We start from the raw sequence: 20,056 nt of genomic DNA on the forward strand, positions 1-20,056 counted from the left end.
AATCATTTATGGGTTCTGTGGATTTACGCTACACTCCAGCATACTGTTTTAAGGGAATCTGGCCAAGTATTCAAATCTAGTCAGTACTGAAAGAAATGCACAGTGAAGAGACTGATAATTTACTTGTTCATAAAAGTTTTATGCTGCACATAAAATGTTATCGCTTTTAGTACTTAGTGGCAATGTGAATTGCAGGCCAGAACAGAAACCTATGCTATGATGCAACAGTAAAAGAGAATTATATAAGTCACTGAGAGAACACTTACATCTTTTTCCTTTTCTTAAGGCAGACTTCTTGTACTCACAATTTCATGAATAAATTACAGAGCAAAATGAAACAAAATAAACATTTGTTTGAAATATCTTTACACTTGACTTCACCTTGAAAGATGAGCTAAGCCAAGGTAACATCTAAAACTTACCAAATTGCAAACCTTTATCAGTAGATTTTTCTCCCATAGAACAGAATGAGAGGCATACTTTGTTTTCTTTAGCTCAGAACTAATTCTGTATGCATGCTTTCCTTGACTCTGAAGCAGAACTTAATTTGAAGGTAGAGAAACACCATTAGCAAGTTCTCTTGCCTGGTCAGACAAGAGTCCAATCCATACCTTCCTTGTACAGTCGTATCTTGGAATTCAAATGGCTTAGTTGCCAAATGTTTTGGCTCCCGAATGATCAAAAACCAGAAGTGATTGTTCCGGTTTTCGAATGTTCTTTGGAACCTGAATGTCCAGCGTGACTTCCGTAGCTTCCGATGGGCTGCAGGAGCTGCGCCTTGGTTCCCGAACGTTTTGGAAGTCAAACAGACTTCCGTAACGGATTCCGTTAGACTTCCAAGGTATGTCTATACTTCTTCATCAGAACTTGGAACAGAGATGAGTGATTAGGCAACTGACTAAGATTGATCCTGTGAGTTGTAGGGTTGGGTAGATCTATTAGAGTCTGGTGACATTTCCCAGTGGGGATGCGACAAAGATCTCGGGGCCCATTTCCAGGTAGATTTTTAACAGAAAAACTTAACTCTCAGCCCAGAAACACACATCTAAAACCAGTTTGAAATGCTTACAACCTGGTCTGAGGGATATACACTACCTACATTCCCCCTCCAAAGAAAATTTCCTTTCAAAACTACAGAAAGAGTGCAGCCAACGGCCCACAGCATGATAAGCTAAGCTGGTGTGTAGCGTTTCTTACTGCGATGCACTTTGATGCGTATAAAGCACATGCGCTAAGGAGCATTGAGACTTTATGATGTTCCATCGCTCCTAGGAGCAATGGCATGGAACAACATGTTTTCTCCCAGTGTTTCTTTTTTTAAAATATATATATATCAGTTATATAAAAGAACATATAAAAGAACATACACAATGTATTTTTAATACGTACATACATACATATCTTAGGCTGACAAGCTAGCATCAAAGCATTCTTCAAGGCTATGATGACAAGGTATTCAAGGATATGTCTGCTGTGTTTCTTGGCTGGCTGACCATCTCTGGAGATGGATGAACTTAGCCATTCATGGGAACTAGGAAAAGAGAGATGAGAGCATGGAAGGATCCTGGTAGACCGGATTTAACTACCCCCCCCAACAAAAAAATATATATCTTGCATCCATATTAGGGATGTGTGAATTTCTTAACCATTTCATGTGCAGCCTAAATCTCCTTCACGCACACTTTATTCCCCTACACATACAAAATTAGGGGTTTTCCTATTTTTTTTGTTTGCAGGTGAACTACGCATTATTTTGGTTCTGTTCCTCATACTTACATTTGGGCATTCTCATTATGTTTCCATTATGCAAGAATCAAATTCAGCATCCAACTTTGTTGGGTAAGTAGATAGCTGTCCCTTTTGATGGCATATTCCCTTTTTTGTGGAGAATGGGGCTTTGCATAACTAAACAGTTGGCCAAGTATCAGTGATTTAGGGCTTTAGCCCAGGCTTCCTCAACCTCGGCCCTCCAGATGTTTTGGCCTACAACTCACATGATCCCTAGCTAGCAGGACCAGTGGTCAGGGATGATGGGAATTGTAGTCTCAAAACACCTGGAGGGCCGAGGTTGAGGAAGCCTGTTTTAGCCAAACAAGCCATACTCAGAGTAGACCCACTGAGTAACAGTTCATGCCTAGTTTAAATCCATTGATTTCAGTGGATGTATTCCAAGTACAACTCAGTCCGCTACATATTTTGTTGCCGCAGGAGCTGATGATCAGCCATGTTGTTTGCAAACATTGGTGTCAGCATACTGTGGTTACATTGTTACATATAAAATAAAATAAAAACTTATTTTTGCATAGCCAAAAGAAGGGTGGACTTTGAGTATCAGAATGTGAAGTTGGAGAAATCCTCTGATTCCTATAGCAAAGTCTTAATTAATTTCTGGATGAGGAAATACTTTCACGAATGGGTGCAGTGCAGATCTGATGAGATAATTCCATAGTGTTGATCATTCATTTGAGAAGCAGAATTAAGGACTCCCAGTTGAACTGCTCAGAGACCTGTGGGTTTAGGGCAGTATATGAATTCAATATATAATAATAACAGCTGCTTGACACTATTATGGGTGTTCAGCTGTTCATGTTTAGCTCTGGCTCCGTTCCCCATGATGTGGAGTTAAGTCAAGGAAACTAACTTCAATTTTCAGCACACTTCCTAGAGAATAAGCTCCATTGAGCTCACTGGGATTTATGATTATGCTTTCGCTTTTTGTGTGTTTTTAAAAACTAAATCAATGTTTGTTATGTATATATCTAGCAAATATATAAAACAATACTCACAGCAATAATTTTACTGATACTGCCCTTACAACGTTTACCTAGTACCATCACATTTATGATCTAAATTTTAAAAAGACAATTCACCTTGTTAAATCAAGTTCCATTAAGATATATAATTTAATTGTGGTAAGCACATATTTGATAATTTTAAATGATATTTAGCATGTAGAAATTTATTGAAGCCTTATGAGTAGTTAAATTTGTCAGCTGCATTATATTTCATAATTCCATAAGAGTTTTTGATTTTTAGTATCAAGTAAATACTAAACTTGTTTCAAACTCAGATATCAAATTGTTCTAAAAATGAATCATTTTATTTCATGTCTTTGTTGCATTTTAGAAAAAAAGTACTCAGTGAAATAAAATATATTTTCAGAAAGTTGTGGAGAACAAATTTTCTTACATGTAAACTGTGGAATACCAAGAGAAAGACTAGGGTTTCTGAACCAATAACTATTGAAGTACGTTCTCTAAGAAACTGTGTTAAGATCAGACGCTCAAGGGGGGGACATACTGTTCTTGCTTCCAACAAGAACCTTCTGTATTACAACTAAAAGCTTTTCAAGGGGTTACAGATAAACATCATACAAGAAAGAAAAAGCAGTTACTAAGAAGAGACAGATGACTTTTAGAGGCTTCCTTCTGAAGTGCAACGTTTTTATATACAGATGCCTTCCTTAACATTGCTAAAAATATAAAATCTATCAAACAGGCAATATTTCATAAAATCTAAGATGATATTGGAATAAGAGTCATGCTTCACTTTGCTAAAAGAACAAGCATGATTTGCTCTGTTAAGTGGGACCATCCCAATAATGAGTCGGAATAAGGAAGTTTACTTGAGCGCTGTGCACAGGGGCTACCAAACTTGCACACCTGCTTGCCCCATTATTATAGAATGATTGAGGTGAGGTCAGGCTTTCCACATCACCTCTGTTAAGTATAGTAATTTAATTCACTGAAATTTGTAAATGCTTGTATGCATTATTCTGCATTTAAATATGATTGGTTGGTAACAGAACTCTAGCAGTTCTCATTGTTGGGATACTGCCAGGGAGACATAGGCCATCATGCCTCCACATCGTCTCCTGGTCTCCTGTGGAAACAGTATCAGTCAGATAGTGATACGAGCCTCAGAAATAGCTGTCCACATTCCAGGACTCGTGCACGCCCTTTTCACAGAGTTTCTACAACAAAAGATTCACCCAGGAGAGCATATTTTACAGATTTATTCAACGTTGGTCAGAACAAAGGAAAAACATGACTGCCTGCCTTCATGTCGAGGCAACAGACTGAAAACAAAAGCTATATACAAAACAGAAACTTCCTGTGAGCAGGAAGTACACAGGCTTGTGACACACAACAGCCTGCTCCCTTTTTAAGGTGGAACAGAAATATCCTAACACTCATGTGATTGGCTAATGTTGGTTACATTGGAGGTATCTAGTGAAGGAGAGTCTCCATTTCATGTGAAGCAAGATTACTGTGTTTTAGAATTCACTGGGAACACTGTTAAGATGAATAGAGTGTTGGAGTGCTTCTTTTCTGCTTGAAAGAGAGCAAAGCTGCAGGAAAAGGTAAAAGTGAAAATCTCTCCTAGGAACTGCAAGGCATGGCCTAATTGAGATACAGATGGCTCACAGTGCTGAGCTCTGGAAAGGGGGGGGGCAGAATAAAGTTGCTTAAGGCTGTTAACTCATGCTTGGATTAGCATGTGTCTGTAAATGTTATCTTTAAATTCATCTATAAGTTTCTACAAGTAAAGTTTTTAAAACTCTGGACATTGGTTTAATTTCCGAAGAAGAGTGTCAGTCATATATATGATTTAAGCTTCTTAGCTGTGATTTCTCTACTCTTAACTTCAACAGCCTCCACCCTATCCCTGCATCACCTCACTCAAACTGAGAGAGGGTTTAAGGCGTCTTCCTTCAGAGTGAGGTATTCTGGGCAAGTTGGTCAGGAGAATACCTGCTCTGGCTAGAACAGCCTTCCCCAAAGAAAGAATTAACTACTAATAAAAGGTAAAGGTAAAGGATCCCTGACAGTTAAGTCCAGTCACGAATGACTCTGGGGTTGTGGCGCTCATCTCGCTTTACTGGCCAAGGGAGCCGACATTTGTCCGCAGACAGTTTTTGTGGGTCATGTGGCCAGCATGACTAAGCCGCTTCTGGCGAAACCAGAGCAGTGCACGGAAACACTATTTACCTTCCCACCGGAGCAGTACCTATTTATCTACTTGCAATTTGACGTGCATTCGAATTGCTAGGTTGGCAGGAGCTGGAACCAAGCAACGGGAGCTCACCCTGTTGCGGGGATTCAAACCACTGACCTTCTGATTGGCAAGCCCTAGGCTCCGTGGTTATTAATGGAATGTAATTATTAATGGATTGCAAGAGGGAATTAACAAGAACTTCATATTTTTTATGGATTAATTGAAAGAATTGAACTGTGTGAAAACATTGTAATGTTTTGTGACATTGACCTTTTAAAGAGGACTCTAGCTCTGACTTATCATGGCTGTGGTGAGATACCAGCTTGTTAATAGATGGGAAAGGAATAAAAGAAGATAATGCTGGAAGTTTGCCTGGCGTTACGGCGAGACGTCAGATTTCTGTCGGTTTGGGATAAGCAAAATGGCGTGAAGCTGTGGCACAGTGACAATTGCAGTCTCTAAAGTGAAAGGGAAAATGCTGAAGATGATGGATTACAACATGAAGATAATGGTGAATGTAAAACAAACATTTCACACAGAAATCTACAGAATATAAACTCCTCTTGCAAATTAATAGATATGGAATAGTTAAATACGAACGAAAGTCATCATATCAGTGGCTATCAAAATAAAAGATTAAGATCGGAACTGTTGTATTTGGATTAACTAAGGATCAGAGGACGACGAAAAAACAACATCATTCCCTGAATACCAGAACATGGGAAGTCATCTAAAATTGTTTAATTTGGAATTGGATTAATGGCTCTTTTAATTGTAATATAATTTGGTGTTGTATTAATGTGGTTTGCATTGGATTGTTATTAATGAAAAAATAATTTAAAAAATGATTTAACCAATAAGAACTTCGATTGTCTGGCTCTAAAGAAGGATCCCCTTGGAGCTTTTTCGAAGGAAAATAAGGCAGAAAGTAGGAGGCAGAGGAGAAGCCACCAGCACTGCTAGCACTAGTGAAGCAGTGGGGGGAAATGGAAGAGAGGAGAAGAGAATGGCTGCTGCACTGCTGTCATTACCATCCATGCAAAGATGAGGCAGGGGTGGCTGGAAGAGGTGTAGCAATGTCAGAGCCACCACTCACCTCAAAGCAGAACACTCCCATGTACTGGCTTGCTCTTAATAAATGTTTTAGGAGATTGTGGAGGTATTATCGGCACATGGAGGTTAAAGCTAGACAGAACCACTAGAGTCTGTTCTTGAAATCTTGGTAGATTCTGGATTCTGGAGTGATAAAACTCAGGGGTATATTAGCGGCTTTAGAGTATGTGTAAATCACAGAGCATGGCAGGCCCCAACAATAACACCATTTTCAGAATGGGCCCAGAATCTTCTGGCATTCTATGAATCCTGCTTTTTGTTTGAAGTGAATAAATCGCTGGACTGGAACGATGACCGAACAATTTCTGGAGTCTTTTGGCTGAAAGTTGGAACAAACCCTATTTCTGTATCAGTAGTAGGCAATGTAATGCCCTCCAGACGGTGTGAACTACAGCTCCCATCTGCTCCTACCAGCATGGCCAATGGTCAGGCATGAAACGGGTTGTAGTCCAGAACATCCGGAGGACATCAAGTAGGCTACTGCTCTTCTACATGGTAATTGTTGCGTGTCGAGGTCCCCAGGTCCACCCCAATAACACACATCACACAAAAGTTTTTGTTTAAGATTTTTGGTATAATTTTGGCCACAACTTTATTAAAATACAAATTTGTGAGTGGTTGTGTAGGCATTGGTTGTGACTATCTGCCCCCACCATGGGGGACAGACTGACATTCCGCACGATGCGAAAGTCAGAATGGGGGAATACACTTGGGGGTTATGCGGAGCAGGGAACCTGCCCTCACCCCAAATGCAACCAGGAGCTCATTGCTATGGCCTGAGCCCCCTTGACAGAGTGGACAAGCAATAGTTAGCTCCCAATTCCTTTAACGGAATCGCTTGCAGCAGCAGCATTAGAGGGGCAGGCACAGCCAATCCATGCCCCTCAACCAACCAAACCATAAACCAATGCCTAACCGCAACCTTACAAGTTGTGACGATTTGCTGCGCAGTAGGCAAAAACCAAATGGCCCCAGCCAATCAGCCAGATGGACAAAATTCCTACCAGGCCCCCACTCCAAAGCAGACGACCCCATGACAGGCATAGCAAGGTCAAAGCGAACAACCCTATTCTAGGGAGGGAGAGACAGGCAATCTGATGCACAGGCGAAAAGAGGAAGCCCTAGCCTCGTGCAAGGAGTTTTACTATTTCTGGCTGTCAATCAAAAATTGGCAACATTAACTTCTTCCCAACAACAAGGGAAGCCCCAATCGCATCAGTGGCCAACGATCAGTTAGCCCACCCCCCAACTTTGGAGTGTCCTGGCGGCCCCCCCCCACAACTCGTGCTCTCCATGAAGGAGAACACGCTTTATCATGTGATGCACCATTCATGTACAATTACTCACCACACCATTACAAATATTTGGGAAGTTTGCAGCAGTACGGTGGAACGTCCAAGTCTACAAGATGTGTTGTTAAACATGAAACAGATATTATGTGCCAGTAGTTATTACGTGGAGCAAGTTAAAACTGCCACAGTGGAGAATGTCAAATAAACAACTAAGAGCAGGAACGGAGAAACCTGGGCATTGTGAACATTTCTCCAGTCAAACTGAAAGGCTGGAACATTTTACATTATTTCTTATTTAGAAACCATGCTGTTTCACTTGAACAACATATCACTTCTATGCATTCGTAATGGATCAGTGAAGACTCTTTGAGAACTTGCTGCTTATCTGAGACACTTGTCTGCACATGAGAATGTGTTATGTTTGCTTCAGGTATTATAAAACAATACATGTATGGTATGTTTAGTTAAAATAACAGCCATAGTGTACGTGTGTGTGTGTGTGTGTGTGTGTGTGTGTGTATTCTCATTCGAACTCCTGAACAGTTGGAAAAATTCACTTTTTCCCTGAAACTATTTGGTGAAATGGCCTCCATTTAATATCCTTTAATATCCTTTTAATATTATTGAAGGAAGAATGAGCTTAACCTCTTCTCTTAGCCTATTCCTTCTTTCATCCATCAGTATGAACCAAAATAGTATTTCATTCAACATTAAGTGCACTAAAAATTCTCAGAAAATGTATTTTTATCTGGGGAGAACTGTTACAGAATTTCACCTCATCCCCATAATAATATTTGTCAAAGTGTCCTTACTAGGCATGAATAATATTGGCAAGTAATTTTTATTCACCCAAGTAAAAACACAGCAGGCAATTTTTTTGTCAGATGTATTGCTGTATTTCTATTTTTAACACAGCAAGGGTTAATGTGCGCACACACAAAAAACCCCTTTGCAGTTCCAAAACACGGTTTTTCTATCACCATGGTACATACCAAGAAAGTGACTGGTGAAATGATTTATATGCAAAACCACAGCACACTGAAAAGTATTGATTAATTACACTGATCCATCAGTTTTGAGATCACTTTTCAGAAGTTCTCATATGATGTATTTAGTTCAAGGAAAATATGGAGATGGATCAAAAAGTTCAGTGTTTAATTCCCCACCCCTGGGCATAATATATATTATCCAAGCCTTATTAATCATGAGTGGTGCCACAAACTCTTTCAACCTGAACTGAAGGTTTGGTTTTTAGATATAAAAGTTCTGCAAACTCTAATACTTCCCTGAGCATTTACAATGCATATACCTACCTTTCAGTCTTAAGCTTCTTCACAGCGTTATTCTTCGTATCTCTACTTAGAGGTATGCCCAGCTGGGTAAAATGGGATTTGCACGTACGTAAAGCACTTTAACTAAACTTCAATTTCCAGAATTGTGGGAGGGAGGAGAACAAGATACAATGAATAGTATGGGTGGCTACTTAGAAAAGGTAAAAGCCTTTAAATATCTAGGCGTAATATTCACTTATAATCTCTCCTGGACCACCCATCTACAATCTGCTTTTCTTGCTGCAACCACGACCTCTAACGCCATTGTCCGATTTTACCACCAGAAGGGCGGCAAACACCTTCCAGCAGCAATTCAAATATTTAATGCCAAAGTTGTCCCAAAATTACTATATGGATGCGAAGTATGGACTACAGCAATATCAGGTAACTTGGATCGCCCACTTCATATGTTTCTGAGATCTCTTTCCGGCGTCCCGAGATGTGTCTCAGGTGCAGCCCTACGACTCAAGTTCGCCCAGTCCTCAATTGTTAAACGAGCATGGAGCCGAGCCATTTCCTACAGCTTCCACCTACTAACATCGGATGCTCGAATTAGAGGTGGTTTTTCCAATCTGATCCTAAGAGATATTCATAATTCTCCTTGGAAAACTACAATTAACCTCAAATTCCGCTCTCTTCTCAATTTGAACTGTAAAACTGTCCTTAACTTAGAGTGTATCAGCCCGGCGGCCCTACCTCTAATTAAAAAGAAACTACAGCAACTTGATTTTTCTAACACAGCTTCCTATGCAAGAGGACCGTGTTCAGGCCTAGCCCTAGCTATTCCACCCCCTGAAGGGATCCCTCTATACTGCTTCACAATTTCTTCGGAGGCTAAGCGTAGGGCCTTTACCTGTGCCCGTCTCAACTGTTTTCCTACAGCAGTTCTGTCGGGTCGTTATTCCAGAGTTCCCATTGCAAATAGAACATGCTCTTGTAATGACACGGCCCTGGAGACTATGGACCATGTAATGCTCTTCTGTCCCAACTGGACAGATGAAAGATCTCGGTTTTTAACCCCCCTAGTGAATAAGCTTCATCTCCCAATCCAGCCTTGGATAGTGTCCCTCTTTCTGCAGGATTCTGATTGTTGGATTACCGAGATGACAGCAAACTTCCTGCTTAGTGTGATGAAGAGGAAAGCGGCACCAACCTCTTCTTTAACACCACAGCTGCAGTCGATACGCCGCACAACCGAACGAAGTCCCAAGTAGCCTTATTGTACAAGGACAATCAAACTAGGACATATCCGAGGAGCTGAAGGACCCTTTAACGGTCCTCCTCCAGCCTCAAAAGTTGTTTTTTGTTTGTTTGTTTGTTAAAGTAATCGCCCAGGACGATATCTACCTTTACCTCCCCACCCCTATTTTATGTTGTTATCTCAATGTATATTATGCTATGGCCACACGGCTAATGCAATAAATAAAGATAAAGAAAAAGAATAGTATGGAACTAATTAAAAAAAGTATAATGTAGATCTGCCCGCTAAATTGATAACTTTCACATTAGAAAGATTAAAAGCAATTTCTGATGTGTCCACATCTTATTTTATCCTTTATATTAATTTTGCATAGGCAGGAGTTTACTCTTTTTGAAGCAACAATGAAAACGAGCATTTTGTGTATTCTAATAGGTTAAGTTAGTGTTTTTTGGCCTTGTTGGGCTCCCATAGTTCTGCTCTAGTTCTAGCTGCTAAGCAAAGCTTTCCCCTTAGTCTAGTTACATTGCAATAAACTAAATTGAGTTTGAAAGTCTGGTTACATATTGTTTTTTCTCTGAACTCCCAATGTAACAGAACAACAGATCTTTAAAGCAGTATTATTTATATCCTTTTAATCCGCAATGGTAGACCCGATAGAATTTTCTTCTGAGGAAAACCATATTATTTTGTGCTCTTTTGCAAAGTTATGAGTTTTATTTCATGTTTTCTCATAAATGGGATTTGGTCTACATTGTCAGATTATTCTAAACTAATTGAAAACCTCATCTGGCATCATGAAATGCCAAATGAATTGAAGTTGGTTTCATCTCTCTGTTGCTTTGTTCTTTTAGATCAGGACATGTAGGAGAAGTTATTTGATAATGGAAATGGACTTTAAGTGGTGCACAGACAATTTGCTTAGTAAATAATTCCATGTTCTTCATAGCAATAAATTTGTCCACAGATGTGGTTTGAGTTGTTATGAAACCTGAGATAGCAGACATAGATTTTAAAGGATATGCTGCTATGCACAGTATTCTATGTTAGTACTGGATGGTGTAATTATTTATCTATATAGTCCCATATACATGAATAAGGTCTATTCAGGTATACACTGACAGAAATATGCCTGGCCAATGCAATCTCTTCCCTCTTCTTCATGGTGTATAGATCATGTGAATGGGATCTACTTGCATAGTATTATTCATTGAGAAACTATATGTGAACTTGCCTCTAGTCAGTCGGAACTCGCTGGAACTCAATTCCATTTTCCTCTCAGTTCGGCGCCATTTCCATTATAAGAGAACAAGGGAGATGTTCATGGTGAGTTCAGGCCAAAATATGAACCACCAAGCATGCCCACTGCTTCTACAATTTCCCCTTTTGAATACATTGTTATATTTCATATTAGCTATTTGCCATTAATATTTTCAGGTGGAGAGGGCTTTCTCTGTGGGAGCCCCTAGATCAGGGGTCAGCAAACTTTTTCAGCAGGGGGCGGGTACACTGTCCCTCAGACCTTGGGCAGGGACAGGACTATACTTTTTTTTTGGGGGGGTGAACAAATTCCTATGCACCACAAATAACTCAGAGATGCTTTTTAAATAAAAGCACACATTCTACTCATGTAAAAACACCAGGCAAGCCCACAAATAACCCAGAGATGCATTTTAAATAAAAGCACACATTCCACTCATGTAAAAACACGCTGATTCCCGGACCATCCGCAGGCCGGCTTTAGAAGGCGATTGGGCTGGATCCGGCCCCCGGGCCTTAGTTTACCTACCAATGCCCTAGATTCACAGAGGTGAATCTAACAACTTCCTTGTATCCCTTTTGCTCCTTGTTTTGCGGGACCCACCTCTGTTGCTGAGTTTATACTCTTCTGTTCTATTTGATACAGTTGTACTTTTTATAATTGCAATGGCTTTATCTGTTTTTGTAACTGTATATTGTAACCCTTAATTGAATCACAAAGGCAGAGGAGCTTTGGAACTCTGAATGAACGGCGTTTGTGTTTTGTTCCTTACTCTCAGTTTTATAATCTGAAGTTCCATTGTATTTTTTCAGAAGTCTACTAAAGTTTCCATCCCCCACATACTATGTAATTCTCATTTGTCTACCATGCATAGACATCCTTGATAGTTGTCACAACTAGTTATTATTCACTAAGGGGGGGGGGAGTTGATGTGCAGAATGCATCCTAACCTCTAGCCTCTTGTTCATTAGTTTGTGAAATGTTTCCAGTGAGAAGCAAACTTTCCCAACACATTCTTTAGCTTAATTAAATCACTACGTAACAAAATAGGAAACTTGGGTAATCAGTCATGCTTATTAAAATATGTTTCAAAAAGTACATCACAGAAAGTACATCCTTGTAAATCAAAAACATATAGTTAACCAGCTGCCAGATAATTTGCGATCAATTATCTTATTAAGAATGTGTGAACCATGTCCCCCTTTTCCTGCAATTTTAAAAACTTTTCAGTCCCATGCCCTAGATTTCCACAAAAATCTGAGTGAGCATCTCAGATACTCTTTCGTGTAAGAACTGCAATGTAAAGTTATGGCCTGTAACAATCAGGTGCTTTCCATTCCTTGAAAGCACTGAGACAGAATTTATGTTCATTGCAATAATACACTATCCAAATAAGAAATCAACACCATTTTAATGCATTTAATAATCTTTGCAGGCTCTGAGACAACAGCCACTAGGATTCAAGTTTGCATTTGCTGCTAAGGCTTGAAATCAGGTCTCCAACTTTGCAGAACAGAAGCAAACAGCGTCCCCGTATCTCTGGCCTGCAGCATCCATAAGGAAAAACAGCCATCCCAGGAGTGTCAAATAGCAGATTGCTCACTCAAAATTGTGAGAAGAGAAGAACTTATTTGATAAATTGTGGAAATGCCACCAAATTTTGACAAAGGGGGGGGGGGATGAGGCAGACCTGACAGTTGCTTCTTGAGAGAAACAACTGGGAAATTTAGAGTGAACTGTCTATACAGCTCTATATGGAACAAAGGAGAAAGCATTAATAAAACAATTTTGTTCCCTTCTATCTTTTCTCCAGTGCTGGATTCCATAATGGGAGTTCAGGGATGATGAACAAACACTCAGTGATGTGTGGACATCCTTGGGACACAGCAATATATTGTGGCATGTTTGATGAACTTGTTTGTTGAAGTAAATAAATCCCTTGTTCATATACTCAGTTATTTGCTCCCTCTGTATTCCTGAGCTGAATATTTTAACGGGAGCCTCGCCTGCCTCAATAATTCAATTTTTTTATTCCAGAACTCCATCACAGGTAAGCACAATTTTACCTTAAGTCAGAATGTCCTTGCTCACTTTTCTTGGACGTTACTAGGCTTTCCGTTAGTAGCCCCGCAACCTGGTTCTCATGACTTGAAAATTAGCATGAGTTTGTTCTATGTTGACAAAACATCATCTTTCTCATTAGGCTCGTCATGTTTGTACAGGGAGGGAAAAAATTCAAAAAGCATAGCCACTGATGGTGTGGTTTGTGTGGTGTTTGCACATAGAACAATGCTCAGGTCATTAGTCACCATGTGAAATTCCAGATCACCTCCTCAGCGAGTCAGTCCTATTGCCTTATAAAGGCATCTGGTCTTATCTTTGGGTTTATGCCATCAAAACCATTAATTGAAATGTCTTTGTGCTGTTGTCATAACCGCACGGAACAATAATACATATGTTTCATGGTGAGATACAGGAGCTTACAACTTCATTTGAATATATCAGCACCAAACAGGCACAGGGGCGCCATATGCCAGTAAATTTTATTTATTAAACAGGTTCATCACACCCAACACAGCTGAGTGGTTGTGGTACCTTTTACCTCATAGCTCTAACCTGCCGTCCATGATTACATGCATCAAGTGTTTGCACTTGTAAATGGTTCTGCTTTGAGATGATTTTTTTAGAGCCAAACCAGAATTTTTTTGCCAGCTCTCTTTGAGGGTCCTTTGGATGGAGTGTGAAACATAGCCCTCCAAAAGGGAGGGAGACAATTCTCCAACATTTTCTGGGGGTGGGGTGGGGCTGTTGTTACTTTTTTTTTTTTTTTACTAAGCATTGAGTTTGCTGATGTTTCTGCATTTCCCTTTGGTTAATAATACAGTGGTACCTCTGGTTGCGAATGGGATCCATTCCGGAGGTCCGTTTGCAACCTGAAAAGAACGCAATCTGCGTCTGAGTGTCTGCGTGTGAGCGGGTTGTGATTCGCCGCTTCTGCACATTCGTGTGATGTCATTTTGCACGTCTGCGCATGCGCGAGCGGCGAAACCCGGAAGTAACCCGTTCCATTACTTCCAGGTTGCCGCAGGACGCAACCTGAAAACGTGCAACCTGAAGCAAACGTAACATGAGGTATGACTGTAATAATAACAACAACAATAATAATAATTTATTATTATTATTATTATTATTATTATTATTATTATTATTATTATTATTATTATTATTATTTATACCCCGCCCATCTGATGATGATGATGAAATAGACTATAGACTGGAAATATGAAATAGATGGTAGGGTTGATTGGAGTCCTTCATCAAGCTCTTTAAATAGCTCCAACACTGCTCAGACCCAAGCCACACACAGAAAAGAGATACAGTGGTGCCCCGCAAGACGAATGCCTCGCAAGACGGAAAACTCGCTAGACGAAAGAGTTTTCCGTTTTGGAGGTGCTTCGCAAAACGAATCTCCTATGGGCTTGCTTCGCAAGACGAAAATGTCTTGCGAGTTCCTGCGGGTTTTTTCCCCTCCCCCCCTTTTCTAAGCCGCTAAGCCGCTTTTCAGCTGATCCGATAAGCCGATAAGCCACTAAAAGCCGCTAATAGCGCTAATCCGCTAATCCGTCAATGGGCTTGCTTCGCAAGATGAAAAAACCGCTAGACGAAGAGAATCACAGAACGGATTCTTTTCGTCTTGCGAGGCACCACTGTAACTGAATGCCACTGAGCTATATCTTCTCTTATACTTTTAGTTGGAGCATGTGACATGAAGTCGCTGTGTTAGCATTTGCTCACTCCTCTAAGAGGCAGCCCATGAAGCAAAGCAGGTTGGGAAATGCTAATGTGACAATGCCTATGACTAATTTTTCAAGTACACATTTCCGGGAATACATGGAGGGGAGGTGAAAGCTTGTGACACTCTTGTTTCTCCTCGCATCCTGTTGTTTTGTCGTAACCCAATTATTTTGAGGGTCAAGAAGCTACTCACTGTGGTGCATATAACTCATAAGGAGGTCTCATAAGTAAATATTCCTCAGCTTGGCATTTAAGTTGTATTTTATTTTATTGTAAATCATTATCTCCTGTGTGTGTAAACTTCCTATGATGGGTGGTATACAAAATTATTTCAAATAAATAAATAAAGTCACTTTCCCTCATACTTTGGGAAATGGAGCAGGAAAACATCCAGTGATGAACGCTAATCATATGTGCTGTTTCAAAGTTGTCTTTTCCCCCTTCCCATGAAGTATTGAGCATATAGCTCAAGAATGGAAATCCTTGAAGGTGGAAAGTAGGCATCAGAAAGAGACGTTTGTGGAACTGATGCTCATCTAAGTGATATGAAATTCTCTTTGGGGTGGGAAGTTCATGGGCTGGGGTGGGAAATCACATAAATGAAATTATGGATTTGCTCTTTGGACCTCTCCCAAATCAGGAATTAGGCCAGTCATCCCTGGTCTAAACATATCTGAATACAGTCTTGACTAGCTAATCCATCGTCTAGAGTGAAACATTATTATTATTATTATTATAGACAGCATCTTAAAAAGCAGAGACATCACCTTGCCAACAAAGGTCCGTATAGTTAAAGCTATGGTTTTCCCAGTAGTGATGTATGGAAGTGAGAGCTGGACCATCAAGAAGGCTGATCGCCGAAGAATGGATGCTTTTGAATTATGGTGCTGGAGGAGACTCTTGAGAGTCCCATGGACTGCAAGAAGATCAAACCTATCCATTCTGAAGGAAATCAGCCCTGAGTGCTCACTGGAAGGACAGATCCTGAAGTTGAGACTTCAATACTTTGGCCACCTCATGAGAAGAAAAGACTCCCTGGAAAAGACCCTGATGTTGGGAAAGATGGAGGGCACAAGGAGAAGGGGACGACAGAGGATGAGATGGTTGGATAGTGTTATCGAAGCTACCAGCATGAGTTTGACCAAACTGCGGGAGGCAGTGGAAGACGGGAGTGCCTGGCGTGCTCTGGTCCATGGGGTCACGAAGAGTTGAACACGACTAAACGACTAAACAACATCATCATCATCATCATCATCATCATCATCATCATCATCATCATTATTATTATGATGCACCCCTGCTCATTGGTTTAGATGTGTGAGCATAGCACTAAGTGCCTCAGCTTCACAATCAGTGACTTCCATTTCTCCACATGCCAGGCTGATTCACATTTCCTGGCAGTGTAATTCTTTCCACACAAAGAGATGTGATTCATGCCTACAAAACCATCATTTGACCTGAAGAGTTAGTTGTATTTGTGTGGGAAGAAGAACCCCATCATTGGCTCTGCCTACGTGATTCATTCATGCACAAATTACTAGTCAAAGGGAAAGAGCTCTCAACTTGCTTCCTGTGAGTAAGAACTGGTTGTCATCTAGATCAGCCATATTTTCAGCATGGCACTATTTAGTACTATAAACTTTACAAAAAAATACAGAAGCAAAGTATTCACTAAGCATCTGTGCCATACCCAAGCTGTCTTAATATTGTTTCCATCCTTAGTGTATGATTTTTTGGGGCTGACAGCCAAAGAGCTGCTTTAGTTTAGTCTAATGGTACATGCACATTTTTTGTGCAATTTTTTTAAAAAGGCTACCATACCACATCACAAACAGCATTGTCTTAAACCCTGTATGTAGCCTTTATTTAGAACATGTATGAAACCTTTGGCCCTTCAGAGGTAAAGGTAAAGGATCCCTGGACAGTTAAGTCCAGTCAAAGGCAACCATGGGGTTGCAGTACTCATCTCACTCTCAGGCCGAGGGAGCCAGTGTTTGTCCACAGACAGCTTTCCGGGTCATGTGGCCAGCAGGACTAAACCACTTCTGGCGCAACGGAACATGGTGATGGAAACCAGAGCGCACGGAAACACTGTTTACCTTCCCACTGCAATGGTACCTATTTATTTACTTGCACTTGTGTGCTTTCAAACTGCTAAGTCGGCAGAAGCTGGGGCAGTGCAACGGGAGCTCACCCCATTGCTCAGAATCGAACCACTGACCTTCTCTGCCATTGGCATCCTTGCTAGGGCTGAAGGGAGTTGTAGTTCAGCACATCTGCAGGGCCAGAGGTTTTCCACTCCTGCTTTAGAATATGAGGAACTCCCGCCCCCTTGCATTTTCCCCTTCCCATATCCTATATATGACTCTGCTCCTAAACATGTGGAGTTTGCAATGAAACAAATGTGTTTTATGGTTGGAGTGAAAAATGATTATTCATCCAGTTAAATCTGATCATTTTGTCTCGTTGGGTTTGTGCGTGTGCACATTTAAAAAAACTTGCTTGGAATGCAGATTGTAAACATATGCACTGTTGCTCTGAATATGTTTTTTGCCATTTTCAGCATTCAAGGTTGTTAGTTCCTTAGACCAGTTTACTTCATTAGCCTGCATAGCTCCAGAAAGCTTACCTTTGGAAAAAATAAATAGCTTAGCTACAGCTTGAGTTCCAATTGACCATCCAATTGCCCTAGTTATTTCCCAAAGTAAATTGCTCCATTATATTTCCATTATATTCCTGATGCTCTTCTTACTTGCAATACTTTTTACGGGGATAACTTCTGAAATGAATTTTTGAATTGACATGTAGTTGTCAGTCTATTCTCTTCTTTTTAATGCATGTACTCATGTGATGCATATTCCTTAAAACATTTCAGAGTGGGATTGATTCCTGCAACATTCCTTTCTGTGTTCTGAACGTTAGTGCTCAAGTTAATCTGTAGCTTCAGGGGGGACTGAAAAAAAGTTTAAAACGTGCAGCACCAGTAAAAGCAATGTCTAGAAATTGCAAGCAGAAGAAGATCTGCTCCATGGTGCTGCTACACAAACAAAGCCAGGTCATTTGGAATCCAACAGTCCAGATGAGGAGCATTATATAAGCTCTTCTAGTGGCGCCTTGTCCAGACTCTAAGACAACCTGGTGCCTTTCAGGTGCTATGAATGACAACTCCCATCAGCCCTGGCCGGCAAAGCCATATTCCAAAACATCTTCAGGACCCTAGGTGAGGGCTGGCTGACCTAGGGGGCAAAATTAAAATGCGCAAGGAATGATGCAGGGGAACACATCCACTGAATGAAAAAAGAATGGGAGAATTTCAGTAGCTGCTGACATGAGGAGCGTCTATAACATAACATGACATTATTTATATTGGTATTTCCTTGGAGGAATGTGATAGAGAGGTGGTATTGGTGGTAGGGAAATGTGTGCTCTTATTTAAACAATAAGCACATGCTAAGGCAGCTGGCGCAGTCTTCCGGGACAGAATATATGGGTCAGCATATTGCATCATCGGCACTTTTCCTCTCTAGTCAAGCCACCTGCCTGAGTAAACAGACAACATGGGGCCCCAGTGCAACAAAATTACATTATTAAAGAGGCAGCTTTCTGGATTTGTGGCCTACTTAGACATATTTTTTTTCCCCAGAAGCCAACTAAACCTTGTCATGAGGAAGTCCTGCTCTTTATAAATATACTTCAAGCAAGCACCTCGTTCCTTTAGCTGTCATGGAAATACGAGCAACAGCAAAATTACTAGCCACGGTAGACAATAAACTTAAGTGGCATTCCTTTCTCCTTTTTAAAATCCCTTCTGATATAATTTATTAATCATTTCTATAGCATGTTTTGGTTTGCAGTGTGTGCTTTGTGTCCTCCCCTCTCCAACCCACTCTGTGTTTCATTTTTGCAACAACACTGACAGATTGGTTGTGCTGAGAATGACTTTCTGAATACTACCCATGGAGTTGCATGCCTGAGAAAGGATTCTTGCTGAGGGCCTAAGGCTGTCAGTGTTTTTCCTGGCAGGTTTTCTGTGCTTTAGTACCGTAACTATGCAGGAATCAGAAATTCAACAGGTGCAGCAGTGCTTACCTGTGATGGGGAAAATTAAAATTTAAAAGATACACAAGCCAAGGAGGTGGGAATGACACCGTATATCGATTTTCCTGTGTGAAACCCAATGCTCTGTACATTGCACTATACTGTACCCCAGTATGTAAAGGGGAACAAATACAAGGCTAGTTAAAAGTATTATGTTCACAAATATATATATTGAGTGAAAAACTTTAGTGCCTGAACTACAGAGAACCAGAACATGATACATATTCTACACTATGTACGTCATATTTCTGCCGATCCTGAATGATATTTTGCCCAGTGTGGGCCTCAGACCCACGGCCCTGAGATTAAGAGTCTGATGCTCTACTGACTGAGCTATCCCAGCTTGACCACTGGCATGAAAAGGCATGCTTGGAACAGAGATACTATGATTTGCTTAAGCAGTAGCCTACTGTCTGTTTCTTTCTGTCTCAGAATCTATTGCTTTCATGCAATAAGTCAATCCTACTGAATTTAAAGAGCAGCTACCCCAATCTGATAAAAAGCAAACAAAAACCAAGCACAAACCAACCCCCCAAAGAAAACAATCAAAGTAATTGGAGACAGATGGGCTAAGCAAAATGCAGCGTAAGCGTGAATAGGAGCTAAAAGACCACATGGAAATCTGAAAGTCAAAGCTATTCTCGTTGGAATGAGTTGTTATGAGTTGGCCTGCAATGAAAGCTCTTGGATGTTTAGAAGGCTAGCTCAAGATCTAGGTTTCGCAAATTAATCAACATATTCATGTTGTGAAAAAGGTTATCCGAGGGACAATGTTGGCTGAATATTAATTTATGAGACCAATCATCACTCTGCTGAAGTGATGTTTCACATCTTCAAATGGAGAAACAACAAAAAAGTTTTAGAATTTAGATGCTATTGAATATAATTCCCTCCATCAAATTAATTATTTTTGCATTTGAATTAAGATGGCTACATTTTATCTTGATTGATGCTGTTGGGTCCAGAATTT

Source organism: Podarcis bocagei (genome assembly GCF_964188305.1).
Source record: "Podarcis bocagei genome assembly, chromosome: 9".
NCBI classification, from domain to species: domain Eukaryota; kingdom Metazoa; phylum Chordata; class Lepidosauria; order Squamata; family Lacertidae; genus Podarcis; species Podarcis bocagei.